Raw genomic sequence first — 17,786 nt, forward strand, 5'->3', positions numbered from 1 at the left:
CAGGTACATGAAAAAATACTCAGCATCACTACTCATCAGGGAAATGGAAATCAAAACCACAGTGAGCTATCACCTCACACCTGTTAGAATGGCTGTCCTGAAGAAAGGCAAGAGATAAGTGTTGGTGAGAATGTGGAGAAAAGGGACCTCTTGTGCACTATTGGTAGAAATATACATTGGTTCAGCCCTTATGGGAAACAGCACTGAGGTTCCTCAAAAAGTTAAAAATAGAACTACCGTATGATCTAGAAATCCCACTTCTGGGTGTGCATATACCCAAAGGAAATGAAAACAGGAGTTCAAACAAATATGTGCACCTGTGTGTTTACTGCAACATTGTTCCCAACAGCCAAGAGATGGAAACAGCATAAGTGCCCATCAATGGATGAATGGATAGAGAAGATGTAGTATACGTACATTATGCAATGGGAGATTATTCAGCCGTGAGAAGAAGGAAATCCTGCCATTTTCAACGTGGATGGACCTTGAGGGCATTGTGCTAAATAAGTCAGAAAGACAAATGGTGTATGCTGTCACGTACATGTGGAAGGTAAAAAGGCTAAACTCATAAAAACAGAAAAGTGGTGTTTTCCAGAGGTTAAGGATGGGATAGGAGAGCTGTTGCTGAAGGACACAAACTTGGAACTAGTAGTTAATAAGTCCTGAAGAGCACAGTGAGTAAAGACAGCACTGCTGTATTATTAACAGTAATCATCAAACTTGCTCAGAGACTAGACCTTACTTATACCACAACAGAAGAAGTAATTACAGTATAGAAGAGCTAACTATACTTCATTGGTGATTATATCACAATATATAAATTATCAAATCGTGTTGTATTCCTTGACAGTGTTTCTATATCAGATGTATTTCAATTAAAAATAGTAAAGTCAAAAACACCTGAGCTTTCCAGAGGCAAGCACAGCCTATCACCCCTGAGCAGTGAATGTCGGGACTCGAGGACGGAGAACGGGAGCAGGATGAGCACAGCTGTGTCTGAGCTGTCTCTCTACACTGTTGAGGAATCTTGGTTAATTCAGTGGAAATAGAAAAGGTGAGCTTTGCAAAAGTGACATATGATGGGATGCTAGACTTCCAAAAGAGTTCTCATGAATCTCTTCCTTAAGTCAGCCTGCTGCCCAGTTCCCCCTCTAGACCACTGATGACCTTCTCACCCCCGGGACACAGCCGAGACAGTAAGGAGCATTCATTCAGCCATGCATTCTCTTAACATTGTCACATGCGGATCTCCAGAGAGAGACCAGGATAGCATGAAACTGCTAATAGCACTTCAGAAATACGTAACGGTTTCTCATCAGTGATGTTGAAAGGGAGACTAAAAATCTATAGACAGCCTTCCTTGATGGTCCAGCGGTTAAGAATCCACTTGCCAATGCAGGGGACACGGGTTTGATCCCTGGTCTGGGAAGATTCCACATGCCTTGGGGCAGCTAAGCCCGTGCACAACAAGTGCTGCAACAACGGAAGTCCACACATCACAGTGAAGAGTCCCCGTGCCCCCTGCTTGCTGCAGCCCGAGATCCTGCACAGCAACAAGGACCAAGAGCAGCCAAAGCTAAAAAAAACATTCTGTAGAGGAGTATATATTTATAAAATACAAGTAGAATACTTACATCTAGACTGTATAAAGGTCTCTCAAATAATAACAAAACAACCCAATTTTAAAGTGAGCAATAACTATACACATACACCTCACCCAGAAGCTACAAAGAAGCACTTGACAAGCTGCTCAGCATTGTTGGTCATTAGGGAAATGCGAAGTAAGACCACCACAAAATACCATTACACACCTACCAGGATGGCTAAGATTCTGGAGACCCGACAGTACCAAGTACTGACATGCATGCAACTGGAACACTCACGTGAGAATCCCTCATGGGAAGACAGAATTCTATAGGTGTGCTGAAAAACGGTATGGCATTTTTTTGGTTAAGTTAATCATGCCACCGTATAACCTGGCAATCTCACTCCTAAGTATTTGCCCAGGAAAAATGAAAATAATATGTGCATACGAAACACCTGTACACAAATGTTTAAACAGATTTGATCCTGATTGTCAAAAACTGGAAACCACCCAAGTGTCCACCAACTAGTGACTAGATAAACTGTAGTGTAGACAGTGAATGAATACAACTCACTCAGCAATGAAAGTGAAGGACTGAGTGATACAGCCATTTGGGTGAATCTCTGATCCCTTGTGCCAAGTGAAAGAATCAGAACTTGGTTGGGGTGGGGGGGGGGTGATGTACTATATACTTCCAACTATGACATTCTGGAAACAGGAAAACGGGATAAAAATGGGCCAGTATTTGCCTGGGGTTGATGGTAAATGAGGTTTACTACAAAGAGACACAAGGGAACTTTTGCAGTCATGGAAATTATCATGGTGGTGGTTACATGAGTGTTTGTTAAAACATAATCTGCACATTTAAAAGGATGGATTTTACTGCATATAAAATATCCCTCAATACACCTGGTTTTAGAAGCAGGATGAAAACTAGGAAAATATCCGTCAACAATGAAAGGTGAAAGTTTGACTCATCTGTATTATGGAGTGTCTGCAACAGTTGAAACAATGAGACACATGAATGCACTGCCCTGGGTTCAGCTCAGTATTCTCGAGAGTAAAAAGCGAGTTTCATAACAGTCTTCATCAGTTCCCTTCAGTCGCTCAGTTGTGTCCAACTCTCTGCAACCCCATGAATCGCAGCACGCCCGGCCTCCCTGTCCATCACCAACTCCCGGAGTTTACCCAAACCCATGTCCATCGGTCGGTGATGCCATCCAACCATGTCATCCTCTGTTGTCCCCTTCTCCTCCTGCCCCCAATCCTTTCCCAGCATCAGGGTCTTTTCCAATGAGTCAACTCTTCGCATGAGGTGGCCAAAGTATTGGAGTTTCAACTTCAACATCAGTCCTTCCAATGAACACCCAGGACTGATCTCCTTGAGGATGGACTGGTTGGATCTCCTTGCAGTCCAAGGGACTCTCAAGAGTCTTCTCCAACACCACAGTTCAAAAGCATCAATTCTTTGGCACTCAGCTTTCTTCACCGTCCCAACTCTCACATCCATACATGACCACTGGAAAAACCATAGCCTTGACCTTTCTTGGCAAAGTAATGTCTCTGCTTTTAAATATGCTATCTAGATTGGTCGTAACCTTCCTTCCAAAGAGTAAGCGTCTTTTAATTTCATGGCTGCAATCACCATCAGCACTGCTTTTGGAGCCCAAAAAAATAAAGTCTGATACTGTTTCCCCATCTATTCATAGTAAGGTCCCATTTCTGTTAAAAACAGCAAAATACGTATTTCTGCATGAGCACACATGTATGTTAACAAGTCAAAGAACACACTGAACTCTTAACAGGGCAACCTCTAGGGAGGAGGCCAAGGGGGAGTCTCTTCACATGCATGCAGTCAGACCTGTCTTAGCAGTGTTCATTGTACCACGCCCTTGTTTATAAGGAACTTGAGCACCTGCAGATTTTGGTATCTGAGGAGGCTCCTGGAACCAGTCCTCAGAGGTACCGAAGAATGGCTTTCTATCATGAGAGGGATGGTATTTTTATAATGAGAGTATATTAATGACAAATATTTGAATGCGTGTGTGTATATATAGATATATGCTCATGCACAGTCATGTTCGATTCTGTGACCCCATGGACTGTAGCCCGCCAGGCTCCTCTGTCCAAGGAATTTTCAAGGTAAGAATACTGGAGTGGGTTGCCGTTTCCTATTCCAAGGGATCTTCCCGACCCAGGGATCAAACCCATGTCTCCTGCATCTCCTGTGTTGTTAGTTGGTTTCTTTACCACCGCGCCACCTTGGAAATTGCTTGCTACACTGCATATATTTTTAAAGGAGAGCGTACCTTTTATGAAATAACTTAAAAGCTACTCCATTTGAACCCCATTGGGTGTGGGGGTTAGAGAATACCTCAAGTCTCCCTGTCAAGAAAGAGCCTCTCCCTTGAGGCCTAAATGTGGGAGAGAGCCTGGACTTCATCAGACTTTTACTGAATGTCACTTGCTGCGTCCTCGGTGCCACCCGAGCAGCTGCAATGGGGGAGCTGAGTGAGGCTTCAGCCTGTGGGTCACTTCTGTCAGGGAAGGACCTGAGAATCAGGTCAGTACCATTTAGAGTGTTGGGGAGAGGCCTGCCCTGTTGCCTTCACCAGTTCTCCTAGGATTAACAGAGCTCAGTTCCATCCCCAAAAGGGAAGAAAGTGCCCATTATGTGCAGCGATGAAGGCCTTGAATTCAGTCCACTGGGAGCTGATCCACAAAGTCACTTAGGCTTGCGTGTGCTTGCTCAGTCGTGTCTGACTCTATGACCCCCATGGACTGTAGCCCGTCAGGCCCCTCTGTCCATGGGGTTTCCCAGGCAAGAATATTGGGGTGGTTTGCCATTTCCTACTCCAGGGGACTGTCCCAACCCAGGGATCAAACCCACGTCTCCTGCATTGGCAGGCAAATTCTTTACCACTGAGCCATCTGGGAAGCCCATACGCCCACAGTACGTTGGGAAGATGAGTGTCACTGAACAAAGAGAAACTCATCACTTCTTTAATTTGCTGAATGTATGAGAAAGCAACTTTGAATGATTACTTCCTACCGTAGTAAGGGAGGTAAGAGATCTGCTGGTTTGGAAAGCAGAGCGAACCAAGGTAGATTCTCGGACCGTGTCTCCATGGGACTGTGGAAAAGCTGAGGCTAGAGTTCAAGGTAGCTTGAGCTGAAGCTTCAGCTAATGTCAGCCCCACAATGTCCACTTTCTCATGCCTCACGCCTTGGGGTAAGGAGCCTGATCCCTGCATTGAGCCCAGGGTCTGAGAGGAGATCAAGGGACCCCTCCTGTGCTGGGCAAGCCAGGCTTCCCATGAACACAGGCAAATGGATGTGTTCAGATGCAGTTTCTGAAGGTTGTGAGCCCTTATTACTCACCAAGCTGTATATCTTCTTAGAAAATAAAACTTTCAGTCACCCTCAGACAGCACTGCCAAGTGAAACCCCAGCAGCATGTCAGCCAGCTCCAAGATTGCATTCTGTTAACCACCTACACACAGATTTGTCCGAAGCCCACAGACCTTTGCCTGGAACACCTCTGTGTGGATGTATCGAGTCAAATGCTGTTGCAGGCAGAAACCCAGTAATCAACCAGGAAAGGACACGAAAGAACACCAGCATCATCTTAAATAAGTGTTTTTCTGTTGGGCCCAACTAGTTTCATGATTTCCTCATGAAAATTGTGTGTCAGTCAAGGCTGGGGCATCACGTGTGTTAGAAACGAACTCGGAGAGAGGCCAGGAAGTCAGAACCGGAGATCGTGTTCTCCGTCACATCTGATGACTTATTCTTGCCAGGAGTTCTCAGGTGGTCATCACTAGTACTCTGGGATGGAGAAACTTGTGGGTTAGGGGACGTGGCTGCATGGAGACTGGTCAGTGGAAGTGGGTGTCTGTACTTGGTGAGAAGTTGGTCAAGTTGATCTCCGACGTCCTTTCTGGCTTTAAGACTCCATGTTTGTAAACCATGGGCCTGGCCCAGCTAGCCTGTCGGTCTCAGCTGTCGTGAGACTGGAGAGGGGTTTACCGTTCTCACTCAGAGCTTCTGCCCATGTCACAGACCAGGTGCAACACACACGCTGAGTTGTACACATCGCCGTCCTGCTGTGAACAGATGGCAAGGCTCTAGACAGGCGTGTGTGTTCCAGGAAAAGACCACTCGCTATCTGGCTTCGCGCCATCACCTGCCCCCTCCCCCTGCTGTGGGCCCGCCTGCTCCTGCACATCCTGCCTCCTCCCAGAAATACTCCTCTGTCCCCCAGCCCACACCGGACTCCGCCCTACCCGGTGCTCTTGGGTTGTAAGAGGGAGAAATCCACTCAAGTTGGCTCAGAGGAAGCAAGATCAGCCCTCAGGGGGGTGGGCCCTTCTTCCCTCCATCTTGGGCCACGAGGTCTCTGCCTTTGGTCTGCCTGCCTCCTGAGCTCTGGGGGCTGCCCTGGCTCCAGAGGTCCATGTCCCCCCAGAAGTTCTGCCTGCACTTTGCTTTATCTTCCACTCTGGCCTCACTGTCCCACTACTTTTCGGCTCAACTTCTCACAGCTGACCGACTTAACTCTGGGTCCCCTCTCCAGATTTCCTGCAAAAGTTGGATTGCTGCCTGCCTGCCCCTCGACCAGTAGAAGCATGTGTGTCAACAGAGCCCCCTCCAGTGCAGGGATGGAGGGCTTCCCAAGGAAGCAGTTCCGCTAGCTGAGCATCCGCGAAAGGTGCCCTCTGCAGCACTCTCAGGAACGCACGGCAGGGAATAGGAGAACCCAGGGTCCCTGCCCCAGGGCGTTCCTCTCTGCGGAGGAGAGTCTGTGCCTGGAGTCCCAGCTGAAGAGAGAGCCCTGGGGACCATCCGCCAGTGAGTCTCGGGTAATAGTGGAAACTCTGAGGAACGGACTTTCCAGTTTTAAAATTCCTGTGCTCCCGTGTAAAGACAAAAGAACAGAGACTGCCCAACCTATGGAAGAGAAGGGTGACCTGCTTACGTGAAGATTCAGCTAATAAAGGACCATTTCACTCGCACTATCAGCAACAATTTTAAAGTGTTTGAATCCTAGTTCTTAGAAGGTTAAGGTGATACTTGCATTCACACAAGGTCAGTTTTCATGCCAATCCCAAAGAAGGGCAATACCAAAGAATGTTTAAACTACTGTATAGTTGCACTCATTTCACATGCTAGCAAGGTTATGCTCGCCTTCAAGCTAGGCTTCAGCAGTGCATGGACCGAGAACTTCCAGGTGTGCAAACTGGGTTTAGAAAAGGCAGAGGAGCCAGAGATCAAATTGCCAACATCTGTTGAAGAAAGCAAGGGAATTCTAAAAAAGCATCTGCTTCATTGATTACGCTAAAGCCTTTGATTGTGTGGATCACAACAAGCAAATCGTGGAAAATTCTTCAGGAGATAGGAATACCACACCACCTTACCTGCCTCCTGAAAAACCTGTATGCAGGTCAAGAAGCAACAGTTAGAACTGGACATGGAACGACAGACTGGCTCAAAATTGGGAAAGGAGTATGACAAGGCTGTGTGTTGTCACCCTGCTTATATAATTTATATGCAGAGTATATCGTGTGAAATGCTGGGCTGGGTGAATCACAAGCTGGAATCAAAGTTTCCAGGAGAAATACCAACAACCTCAAATATGCAAATGATACCATTCTAATGGCAGAAAGTAAAGAGGAACTAAAGAGCCTCTTGATGAGGCTGAAAGAGGAGACTAAAAAGGTGGCTTAAAACTCAACATTCAGAAAACTAAGATCATGGCATCTGGTCCCATCACTTCATGGCAGGTAGATGGGGAAACAATGGAAACTGTGAGAGACTTTCTTTTCTTGGGCTCCAAAATCACTGTGAATGGTGACTGCTGCCATGAAATTAAAAGACGCTTGCTCCTTGAAAGAAAAGCTACGATAAACATAGAAAGCCTGTTAAAAAGCAGAGACATCACTTAGCCGACAAAAGTCTGTATAGTCAAAACTATGGTTTCTCCAGTAGTCATGTGCGGATGTGAGAGTTGGACCATAAAAAAGGCTGAACACTGAAGAACTGATACTTTTGAACTGTGATGTTGGAGAAGACTTGAGAGTCCCTTGAACTGCAAGGAAATCAATACAGTCAATCCTAAAGGAAATCAACCCTGAATATTCACTGGAAGGACTGATGCTGAAGCTGGAGCTCCAATACTTTGGCCACCTGATGGGAAGAGCCAGCTCATTGGAAAAGACCCTGATGCTGGGAAAGATCGAAGGCAGGAAGAGAAGGGGATGACAGAGGGTGAGATGGTTGGATGGCGTCACCGACTCGATGGGCATGAGTTTGAACAAGCTCCGGGAAATAGTGGAGGACAGGGTAGCCTGGCGTGCTGTCATCCAGGAGGTATCAAAGAGTCAGACACAGCTTAGGGCCTGAACAACAACAAGTGTGCACCGAAAAGTGCTCTGAACATCTCAGACTGAAACGGCTGTTTCTGTCCCCATTCTACACACACACAAACAAAGGCACAGAAAGGTGAACCATCCCCAGCGCCATGGCCTCTCCAACCCCAGGATTCTCAAACCCACCTAGTCATTGTAGCATTCTGAGTGCAGGCTGGAAAAGCCCAGACACAGAGCATTTCAGAAGAGAGTGAGTTTATTAAGGACAGAGAGCAGGGACAATGAAGGCGCTGCAAATGACCAGGGAGAGTCACGGGACGCTGTTAGCACAGCGGGCCAGCTCAAGGGAGAGCTGACGCCTTTTGTGGGCTAGTAGCCAATTTTTATAGCTTCAAGACAAAGAAATTCCTATTGGAGGGCGGCATTGGTTAGGCCACTATAGGGTGAGTACTGGGAGGGGCATTTTTGCCTAATTTGGGGTCAGGAACCTTGCTGGTGATGATCGAGGGGCTTTTAGCAATGGTTACAAAGGGGCTCAGTTAATTTCAGAGGTGACTTTGGTTCAGGGCTCCGTGTCTGTGGCCTTGGTTCAAGTCCTCACACCTGTGACCTTGGGATGGGACTCCACAGTCCTCAGAATCATTGGGGGTGGGGATGACATGCCAGGTGCAGACTGCTGGGGGCTACCTGAGAACTGAGACAGACCCCTTGCAATGGGCTGTTGCTTCATATTTTAATGAAGTTCCACAGTTCCTTCTAATGATCAGTCAGATCTGGAAACAGTTGTAGTCGTCAAAGTTTTCAACCCAGAAACAAATAAGGGTGGTTGTGCTCTCCTGGCTGTGAAGGGCTTGAAGAGAAGTTTCCAGCTTTTCTGAGAGACCGCAGTGGTGTCTGCTCTGTAGACATCACCACCCCCACAACCTACCCTGAGGACCAGAGGATGAGGCCACGCTGATGGGGTGATGGGGACACCTTCAGAAGCCACCTACGCTCACCTGAGGCCCCAAGATGAGAATGCCACCTCCCCACCAGGGCGCGAGGGCTAAGTGAGAGCTTACACTGCTTGTGGCTCAGTGTCTGCCCTTTAATATGTGTTCAAAAATGTTTATTGTTGAATCTCCGGTGACTCAGATGGTAAAGAACCTGCCTGCCATGCAGGAGACACGGGTTCATACCCTGGGTTGGAAAGATCTCCTGGAAAAACAAGTGGCAACTCGCTCCAGTATCCTTGCCTGGGAAATCCCATGGACAGAGGAGTCTGGTGGGCTAAGGTCCATGGGGTCGCAAAGAGTCGGGCATGGATGAGCGACTAACACTTTCACACTTCCTGTTTCCAGAGATAGTGTCACTAAATGACGAAGGTAATCTGCACTTGGCAGCTTTCGTTTCTAGCCATTTCACGGGAAATGGCCGAAACCATGAACAGGGATGAAAAGCAGAAGACCTAGGGAATCCAGTATTGGATCATGGCGATTGCTTTTATCAAACAGGCAGACGAGTAACTTCAGTTTGAGGTAGAACAGAGGTAAATATTGACTGGCCCTCCAGCCTTGCAAACTGGTGTGGAGCCCTGTGGGTGCAGGTACCACAGGGCCATGTCTCCCCAGGCCCCACTCTCTCCAACGGGGCCACTGGAGTGGGCGAGCCAGTCCCCCAACGCGTGAGTGTTCCTCTCAGATCCCTCCTGGGGGTGAGGTAAACAGTGCGAGGAGGAAATGCTTGTCTCCCATTGCCCAGTGGGCATGACCTTATGCTCACACACCAGTCATTTGGGATTCTAGGTCCTTCAGTTCCTTCAGTGTCTCCTCTGACTTCTTTCCTCGTGACTCACGCCTCTGGGAGAGGTGAGTGCCAAGAACAGCTGGAGAAAACGCCTCTTGATCACTCCTTGGAAGGCAGGCACTTTCAGTCGTACCGTTAAGTCCTAGACACCTTGGGGTCCACAGGGGTGAAGAATGGAAGGGGGGTGATGCTCGGAGTTGTCACTGGGTTGGTGCCATGGTTGTCATTCATGACACACAAGGAGACACGGACACCTCTGAGCTGGGCAGTACCTCACCTCGCTGGGTAGCGAGGAGTCTGGACACATGTTTGTTTTGGTGCAACAGTTGGCTTCTCACACCCTGAACGAGTTCCATATGAGAACATTATCCTGGATGAGGTTTATAACATAAACCTTAGCTGGAAAACAATTATTCGCCGCCTTCCATCCTCACCATGAACTGAGTGCACAGCTCTGTTATTTATCCAAGCAGAGACTGCACACCTACACAATCCACTTTGGGTTTGGAGAGGGCGGTTATGCTCATGAGGGCTGACTTGCCAAATCAATCTAAATCAGGTTGAATAGCAAAGCCAGCAGGTGGGCTGAAAACACGCAGACTGACCTCGGAGCCCAAATGGTGGGAAAGAGCGGGATCCAGTTGAGAGCCAGCAGTGGGGTCAGCCCAGGGTAAAGCATGCATCCAGGGAACCTACCGAAGGCTGTCTGCAAGCCCCATCACTCAGGCCTGCAGGAGCTTCCACTAGTTTTCCTGGCACCTGGCACCATCCCCTCACTTGGCTGCAGAGAGACGTGATAATGGGGGCAGAAATAGCTCCTTCCTCTCCAGTGGGGAAGGAGGGAGGAAGGGGGAGGGGGTGTGCTGGCTGAGAAGTTAGCGATTTCCTGAAGGCTTGGACTAAAACTGTGTAAAGGGAAGTCTGTGTGTGTGTGCACAGTTGCTCAATCATGTCCGACTCTTGGACTCCTGCCCACCTGGCTCCTCTGTCCATGGGATTTTTCAGGCAAGAATACCGGAGTGGGTTGCCCTTTTCCACTTCCAGAGGATCATCCCAACCCAAGGATCGAACCCACGTCTCCTGTGTCTTTTGCATCCTGGGGTCTTGCATTTTGCCATTTGGTTCAGGCCCCATTGTCCAGAATTTGAAAGAAATTAAAAGGATATAAATCAGACTGTGGAAATATTCAAATTAATGATTAATGAGAGCATAGCTTCTAATTGCACTGCTTCAGTTGATCATGTATAGGCAATGTGAACCACACCCTTCCTCAGAAAATGTGTGAGGTCACTTCCTGTACAGATGAGAAGGGGGTTGGAGAGAAGAGAGCAGAGGCTCTGGGGCAGAAACTCTGGCTCAAATTGCAGCTGTTTGGAACCGGTCTCTCTCTTGCATTTCTCCTTTATAAAGCGTGGGATGTCCCTGGTGGCTCAGATGGTAAAGAATCTGCCTGCAATGCAATAAACCCAGGTTTGATCCCTAGCTTGGGAACCTGGGTTCCCTGGAGAAGGGATGGCAACCCACTCTACTGTTCTTGCCTAGAGAATTCCATGGGCAGAGGAGCCTAGTGGGCTACCGTCCATGGGGTCGCAAAGAGTTGGACACGACTGAGTGACTAACACTTTTACTTTCTTCCGAAGGGTACAGCACAGCGCATACCTTACATTGCTTCTTGTAAGGGTGAAACACTACAGTCTGTCAAAGAATATCCCTATGTTCATTATTTTATTAGTGTGGGCCATTTGGGTTACAAATGACAAAGTCAAACTGGCGTAAGCAAAAAATAGTAGGCATCTGCCCCATGGGCCCAAATATAAAGGACAGGAAAGCAGCGGTGTAATGATGTAGATTATAGGCCCGTTTCTTTTTCTCTCTTTCCTTTTTGGCTGTGCCTCGTGGCATGCAGGATCTTAGTTCCCCGACGTGGGGTTGGACCCGTGCTCCCTGCAGTGGAAGCACAGAGTGCTAACCACAAGACCAGCAGGGAGATCCCCGTAGGCCTGTTTCTTGAATACTCATTCCATGATGTTATAATTTATTGGGGGCTTATCAGTAAGGAACTCAGCTGGCGTTCTCCAGATGACTGCATTCTGATAGTACAAGTTCTGAGCTTACAGAACCTGGCGGTTCTGTACAGGCTGGCGGTCAGCACGTCCCCTGTGTCTCCCTTCTCAAATCTCCATGCTTTTACAGCCCTGACCTCCTCCTCCCCAGCATCACTCTGTGGGCAAACATGCTCAAGAGGACTCAGGAGAATTCTTCTTGTTGCTGCATTGAATTGCCTTCTTCAAGAAATGGTGCCAGAGTAACAAGTTCCAGGGAGACATGAGAGTTGTAAAGCAGTGGCGGTGCTAAAACTCCCAAGCCCTGGGGAAGAATTTGTGTGAACATGACTTCAAGAGAAGCTCAGACTGCCTGGCCTGGTGGGTCAGTGGCAGGGAAGGTGGAGCAGGGAGACCCCCTGGGAGGGAGACCCCCAGGCTGCTGGGTGAGAAGCCACAGGCAGATTACGCCTCCTTCAGGTTGGCAGTTGGAGTCAGTGTTGGGCCCTTGTCTGGCACACTGCTTGGCACACGTGAGACATTTCATAAGTACTTGTTAAATGAGTAAACTGATGAAGTTGAGAATTAAGGTGGAAATGGACGAGAAGAGTAAAACAGAGAGGTTCTGAAGAAAGAAAGAACCAGAATTAGTAACCTATATGGAGGATGAGCAAATTAAAAAGCAGAGACGGTACTTTGCCAACAAAGGTCCTTCTAGTCAAGGCTATGGTTTTTCCATTGGTCATGGATGGATGTGAGAGCTGGACCATAAAGAAAGCTGAGCGCCAAAGAATTGATGCTTTTGAACTGTGGTGTTGGAGAAGACTCTTGAGAGTCCCTTGGACTGCAAGGAGATCCACCCAGTCCATCCTAAAGGAAATCAGTCCTGAATATTCATTGGAAGGACTGATGTTGAAGCTGAAACTCCAGTCCTTTGGCCACCTGATGCGAAGAGCTGACTCATTGGAAAAGACCTTGATGCTGGGAAAGATTGAGAGCAGGAGGATAAGGGGACGACAGAAGGTGAGATGGATGGCATTACCGACTCAATGGACATGAGTCGGGAGCTGGTGATGGACAGGGAGGCCTGGCATGCTGCCGTCCATGGGGTCGCAGAGTCGGACACGACTGAGCGACTGGACTGAACTGATGGAGGATAAGGGAGAAGAAAGATCCGAAGTGAAGTGACGATTTGGGTATTTTTATTTGTTTACCGAGGATTGGTAGGGAAAGGGCTTCCCAGGTGGCACTCATGGTAAAGAACCCACCTACATATGTTGGAGACATAAGAGACACAGATTCGATCCCTGGGTTGGGAAGATCCCCTGGAGGAGGGCATGGCAACCCACTCCAGTATTCTTGCCTGGAGAATCCCATGGATAGAGGAGCCTCGTGGGCTACAGTCCATGGGGTCACAAAGAGTCGGACACGAACTGACGTGACTGAGCATGCATGCACAGCAGAGAAAAGCGTTGGCAATTCTCGTTTGGACTTGGAGACTCCGCACTGCAGTCAGGGCACCTAAGTTGAAGATGTGGTACTAAAGGCTGGGGGTCTGCAGGCAGCAGTCAGTGACATGGAGGTGACAGTTGCTGGAAGTGGGGGAGGTGAGCAGAGAGAAATGAGGAGAGTTGGGCAGGAAACCGATGTCATCAGATAGATGGTGATGTTTGATGATGGTGACAGTGATGTTTTCATGGAGAGATGCGGGAAGCCTGGGACAGGTGGAAAGGGAAGGGAAGAATTCCCTCATGCCCTTAAGAAATAACCCCTTGCTTCATGCCACGTGCCAAGCTGTGCCCAGGGCTGATGGACACATTCAGATTCATGTAACCCACTTCTGCTCCAGAGCATTCCTGATGGGTTTCTGGGAAAGACAAACCTTTGTCTTCCGTAATTTGGCTTGAGGGACCGAGGTTGCTGTGTGTCCTGGGTGAGAGGGTATTGGGAGCCTTGGGTGGGTAAAAATGTAAAAGTCCAGTTTCAGTATTGTCCCGCTGCCCATCGGATCTGTGGAAGGTTAATTCTTCCCTCTGCTGGAAGAAACCGAGACCCTCCGAAGGGTCTCAGCCACCTGCCCATCTGTCCCTGACCCGAAGGGATCCAGGCATCTGTGAGCAGCCACAGGCTGCGATCTGACAAAAGCCACCCCTCTGTCCCTTCAGCGCCCTTCCTGGTCCCTGTGTCTAGCTCATCAGTGCTTTCTCCTTCAGTGTCTACCCCCAGCTTCGGCTTCTCGCCTGGCCTGGTGTCCCTCCCCGCAAAACCCAGCTCCTCCCCACCACATCACGTGAGTCCCTGCGCTCAACTGCCTGGAGAGACCTCCTACTCAGAACCCCTCTGATTGGAAGTTACTGGGAATAATTTTTTCCACTTTTAAATTGATTTCTCACCCCTGCCAGTTAGGAATGCATGACCCAGGAGAGGCAAGACAGGGATAGGGGATTAAGAGGAACAAATGACTGTGTATAAAATAAACTGCAAGGATATATTGTAGAGCACAGGGAATATAGCCAATATTTTAGGTGCAGTATAATCTATAAAAATATTGAATCAGTGTGCTATGCACTTGAAACTATTTTAAGTATTGTGAATCAACTGTAATTAAAGCATGTCCCTCGTAGAAAGTTGAGAGAGTATAGGAACATGTAAAAGAGGCAGAAAAAAGATTGTCTATGAAATAAATTGTTGTTGTTGCTTAGTCTGTAAGTCGTGTTCCACTCTTTGGGACCCCATGGACTAGAGCCCACCAAACTCCTCTGTCCAAGGGATTTCCCAGGCAAGAATACTGGAGTGGTTTGTCATTTCCTCCTCCAGGAGATCTTCTCCACCCAGGGACTGAACCCACATCCCCTGCATTGCAAGGTGGATTCTTTGCCACTGAGCCACCAGGGAAGTCCCATCTGCCAGTTCTTCCTGGTTCACCCCCCAGCCCTTCCTGGCCTTTTCTTGCTTTTCCTCTCTGACCTTTAACCTGGGCTGCTTGCTTCCCTGACTCCCTCCTTCATGCAGAGAAATTGATGACAAAAGTGAGAGGCCTCAGGAAGTTTATTTTACTAACTTTTCTTCAAATGTACTTATGAAAGTATATTTTGGAGTGTGTATGTATACATATATTTAACACAAATAGACTTATAGCATACATACTCTTCTGCAAGTTGCCTTTTTTTTACTTAATATACAGTGGGCCTCTTTCCATATTAGCTTCTAAAGCTCAGCCTCCTTTTCACAGCCTCATAGGATTTATAAGGATGTATTTATGATAAGCCTCATAGGATTTATGATAAGTTATCTAAATAGTTTGCCTTTTTAGGTGTTCCCAGGCTTGTGTTTCATTTTTTTAAATATTTTATTTGTTTATTTGACTGTGTCATGTCTTACTTGCAGCACGCAGTATCTTCACTGCATTTGGGTTTCTGCTTTGCTGTATAAACAGTACTTCACTGAACATCCTAGCCCATAGATCCTTGTGTTATGTGACCAAACCTCTTTTAGGAGGCACCATCCTTGAATAAGGGACCAGCGTCTTTAGGAGGAGGGCTTCTCAGTTGGTGCTAGTGGTAAGGAATCCACCTACCAGTGAAGGAGACTCAGGTTCAATCCCTGAGTTGGGAAGAAAGAAATGGCAACCCACTCCAGTATTCTTGCCTGGAAAATTCCACGGACAAGAGAGCCTGGAAGGCTACAGTTCATGGGGTTGCAAAGAGTCGAACATGTCTTAGCAACTGAACAACAGTTGACATCAAGCCGCTATGTGTGTGTGTTGCTAAAAGATCAACTAGCATAGAGAACTTACGAGGAAAAGCAAGAAGTCCCTAGACCATCCCTACCTCCTCCTTCTCAATCTCTTTTTATCTAGACCATGACTTCTACAGCTTTTTGTTTTCCTAGAATTTAAAACTGCTGTTTGTTCTCCTCTCTGTATTTACCCTCAAGTATTTTCAAGTTTTCAGTCATGCTAATAATTCCGTAGAGTTCCTCTTTCCCATCTGGAACCATCAGTCATCTTTCTCCAAGTTAGAGTATCCTGCTGCCCCCCTGGGAGTTCTCTTATCACTTTTTGTTGTTTTCATCCTCAAGTAGCTTCCTAAGAAATGCTATAAAGGAAGTGACTGTTCTCAGTCTGAAGTATCTGAAAATGTCTTTACCTCCTGCTTCACTGGCCGTTCGGCTGGGGGTAGAAGTCCAGGTTGAAGTCATTTTCTTCAGAAACATTAGCACATTGAGCCATTCCATTTTAGCATCCAGTATTACTGGAAAAGGCTGCATATGTTTCCTCGTAGGTGAACACTGGGGAGCAGACAGTACGCAGTGTGTGTGCAGGTTAGGGGTGCACAGGGCTCCAGGTTGAGACTGCCTGACCTCCAGCCCCAGCTCTGTTACCCTTTGCTGCCTGGGCGATCTCAGTGTCCTTGACTGTGGATAGGACCGATCATAACGCCTACTCAGAGGGCTGTTGTAAGGACTGAAGAGGAAGAGCGCTTAGAAGAATTCCTGGCACATATTAGAGTTCCTGGGACTAATAGTCACATTTTTCCTTATTGAAGCTTTTTATTTTCCTTTATCTACAGTTTTCTGACATTTCACTAAATGTGACCTGTACTAGGACACATCAGACAATTCATAGCTGATATACAGAAATACTTGATGTGACCTAAGATGGGGTTTGTTTTTTTTTTGATGTTTACTGAACTCAACACTTGATATTGCATTCAGTTTGAAGATGTCCCTTTAATATATCTGTTATATTTCTTTGCTGATTTCATTTCCTCCATTTTCTCTGTTCTCTCTTTTTTGATCTACTATTAGAGGTTGATTCCTGTGTTGATTCTTTAAGGGCTTAACCATTTCTCTCAATTTCCTACATTGCTTTTTTTTTTTTTAATTATTCATTTGGCTGTGCTGGGTCTTAGTTGTGGCATACAGGATCTTTTAGCTGCAGACTGTGGGTTCTAGCCTCCCCGACCAGGGGTCGAACCTAGGCCCCTTTCATTGGGGACTGGGGAGTCTTAGCCACTGGACCACCTGGAAGATTTCCTCATCTTTATTTTCCAGTCCTTCAACTAAGAAGATTTTTTAATCACAATTTTTCCTTCTCTAAAAACTCGTGATTTTTCATATTTCTTAGCATCTTGTTCTTCTCTCACAGATGCTCCCCCTTCGTGGCTTTCTCTTAGGATGCTAATAGAGGGTACTGTTGTCATTATTTTCTGTCCCCTGAATTCTGTCTGTTTTCCGTTTGTTGTGAAGTATGTCTTTCTCTTTTGTGCCGAAGATTTTCCTAATGATGATTGCTTATTTGTTCACATGTCTTGAACGAGGGAAGTGCATGTTTGATAGGAGCTCTGTGTGTGTGGGCAGGCTCTTTCAACTAACAGACTTCCCTTTGTGGCAAGCAGGTGGAAACCTGGCCACGGTCCTGGGGATCCTGAAATGCCAGCGTGTGGGGAACCTGAATATGGGGCAGCGCATGTTCTCACTGCCTGGATGTTCCCCAGAGTTTATTCCGTTTTTTTTAAGAGAAAAGTCCTATGTCATGTCATGTTATGTTTCAGACAGATAGATCACTTCACAACTACCCAGGAAAGTAAATATTATCTCCATGTTTCAGAGGAACATATAAATATTATCTCAGTGTTTCAGAGGGTTACATTCAGCCTTAGAGAGGTTAAATAAAACATCCAGGGTCTCGCAGCCAATGTGAAGTGAAGGGAGAATTAAACTCAAGTCTCTCTAACCCCAAAAATCATATGTTCCTAACCACGAGGGGCGGGGGGTTTTGGTGGAACTTGGCTTACACCCCTTCCCCACAGATCGATCTTTGTTCTGGTCTTTATACAGAAATTGGAGGATCTTAGTGTTGAGAGAGTCACTTTGCTTTTTAGCCTCTATTCAGCCTTAATCTTTATCCTCAGGAGAAACAGCCAGATTCCCTGGATGTTTGTTAAACTTGACTTTCTTGACAAATAGAAAGGCTGTTGACTTGACACTACCTTTCAGGCCCTC

The 17,786-nt window shown here is 47.0% G+C and overlaps 1 protein-coding gene across 2 annotated transcripts in view; it reads left to right on the forward strand.

Moving 5' to 3' along the window:
* Positions 1-17,786, forward strand: part of GTF2F2 (general transcription factor IIF subunit 2) — a 179,443-nt gene that overhangs the window by 139,390 nt on the left and 22,267 nt on the right. Inside the window, exon 10 of one of the 2 annotated variants that reach the window (XR_014070543.1) lies at positions 350-3,285. The exons of the other annotated variant lie outside the window; for it this stretch is intronic. The gene's annotated coding sequence lies outside the window, so the exon portion shown is untranslated. Of the gene's footprint in view, positions 1-349; positions 3,286-17,786 lie in introns of those variants that run through there. 2 annotated transcript variants of the gene reach the window in all.

This window comes from Giraffa tippelskirchi, chromosome 12, assembly GCF_054371585.1.
Source record: "Giraffa tippelskirchi isolate mGirTip1 chromosome 12, T2T-mGirTip1v1.2.pri, whole genome shotgun sequence".
Taxonomy (NCBI): domain Eukaryota; kingdom Metazoa; phylum Chordata; class Mammalia; order Artiodactyla; family Giraffidae; genus Giraffa; species Giraffa tippelskirchi.